Here is a 2754-nt window from a genome sequence, read left to right as displayed (position 1 = left end):
GACAACGTAAACACCCTTATACAGATAGAAATCGCTTCAAAAGTAATAAAAACTGTAAGAAAATAAAACACCAACACAGAAAAAAAACATTTGCGTAACAGATATTCCAGGTTTCACTGTTAATTCACGAGATACTATACTGACACCAGGATCATCCAATACGAACAACAAAACAAATAACAAGGTAAAAAAAAAAAAAAAAAACGAAATAACAAATCCGATTTGTTCCTCACCGACAACTGCATCAATCCTCTATCATGTCCGTGCAGCCCCACTACCTGTTTTTCGAGAATTTCCTTGAACTGGTGGTTGATTGCGCAGTAATACCTGGTGATGTGATGGCTAATGATCATAATAAAAGCTTCTGATACCAGGTAACCACCCCAGGTAAGTGTCACGAAAAGGTTTTGAAGAAATCCTAAGACGAACGACCAAGGAGAAGGTACCAAGTTTCCTGTGGGTTAAAACGTAGATGTTTTTTTACGAGAAAGAAGTGAAATGTATGAATGCATTGGTACGATGTAATGTGTCATTCTTATACTTTACCTACCATTTTAATTTATCAGGTAGTTTTGACGGCTGTACTAACCACCTTACTGGAGCAGTTGCAAATCTACATTTTTTCAATAGACTGCTTTGTATTTTTTGTAGACACATACTCTCTCTCTCTCTCTCTCTCTCTCTCTCTCTCTCTTCTCTCTCTCTCTCTCTTCTCCCCTCCCTCCCTCCCTCCCTGTCCCTCCCTCTCTCGCTCTATTATCACCACCGCCATCATCACCACCGCCATCATCACCACCGCCATCACCACCCCCGCCATTATCACCACCGCCATCATCACCACCGCCATCATCACCACCGCCATCATCACCACCGCCATCATCACCACCGCCATCATCACCACCGCCATCATCACCACCGCCATCATCACCACCGCCATCATCACCACCGCCATCATCACCACCGCCATCATCACCACCGCCATCATCACCACCGCCATCATCACCACCGCCATCATCACCACCGCCATCATCACCACCGCCATCATCACCACCGCCATCATCACCACCGCCATCATCACCACCGCCATCATCACCACCGCCATCATCACCACCGCCATCATCACCACCGCCATCATCACCACCGCCATCATCACCACCGCCATCATCACCACCGCCATCATCACCACCGCCATCATCACCACCGCCATCATCACCACCGCCATCATCACCACCGCCATCATCACCACCGCCATCATCACCACCGCCATCATCACCACCGCCATCATCACCACCGCCATCATCACCACCGCCATCATCACCACCGCCATCATCACCACCGCCATCATCACCACCGCCATCATCACCACCGCCATCATCACCACCGCCATCATCACCACCGCCATCACCACCCCCGCCATTATCACCACCGCCATCATCACCACCGCCATCATCACCACCGCCATCATCACCACCGCCATCATCACCACCGCCATCATCACCACCGCCATCATCACCACCGCCATCATCACCACCGCCATCATCACCACCGCCATCATCACCACCGCCATCATCACCACCGCCATCATCACCACCGCCATCATCACCACCGCCATCACCACCCCCGCCATTATCACCACCGCCATCATCACCACCGCCATCATCACCACCGCCATCATCACCACCGCCATCATCACCACCGCCATCATCACCACCGCCATCATCACCACCGCCATCATCACCACCGCCATCATCACCACCGCCATCATCACCACCGCCATCATCACCACCGCCATCATCACCACCGCCATCATCACCACCGCCATCATCACCACCGCCATCATCACCACCGCCATCACCACCCCCGCCATTATCACCACCGCCATCATCACCACCGCCATCATCACCACCGCCATCATCACCACCGCCATCATCACCACCGCCATCATCACCACCGCCATCATCACCACCGCCATCATCACCACCGCCATCATCACCACCGCCATCATCACCACCGCCATCATCACCACCGCCATCATCACCACCGCCATCATCACCACCGCCATCATCACCACCGCCATCATCACCACCGCCATCATCACCACCGCCATCATCACCACCGCCATCATCACCACCGCCATCATCACCACCGCCATCATCACCACCGCCATCATCACCACCGCCATCATCACCACCGCCATCATCACCACCGCCATCATCACCACCGCCATCATCACCACCGCCATCATCACCACCGCCATCATCACCACCGCCATCATCACCACCGCCATCATCACCACCGCCATCATCACCACCGCCATCATCACCACCGCCATCACCACCCCCGCCATTATCACCACCGCCATCATCACCACCGCCATCATCACCACCGCCATCATCACCACCGCCATCATCACCACCGCCATCATCACCACCGCCATCATCACCACCGCCATCATCACCACCGCCATCATCACCACCGCCATCATCACCACCGCCATCATCACCACCGCCATCATCACCACCGCCATCATCACCACCGCCATCACCACCCCCGCCATTATCACCACCGCCATCATCACCACCGCCATCATCACCACCGCCATCATCACCACCGCCATCATCACCACCGCCATCATCACCACCGCCATCATCACCACCGCCATCACCACCCCCGCCATTATCACCACCGCCATCATCACCACCGCCATCATCACCACCGCCATCATCACCACCGCCATCATCACCACCGCCATCA

Source organism: Penaeus chinensis, chromosome 9, assembly GCF_019202785.1.
Source record: "Penaeus chinensis breed Huanghai No. 1 chromosome 9, ASM1920278v2, whole genome shotgun sequence".
Classification (NCBI taxonomy): Eukaryota; Metazoa; Arthropoda; class Malacostraca; order Decapoda; family Penaeidae; genus Penaeus; species Penaeus chinensis.
This window is presented reverse-complemented; position numbering follows the sequence as displayed.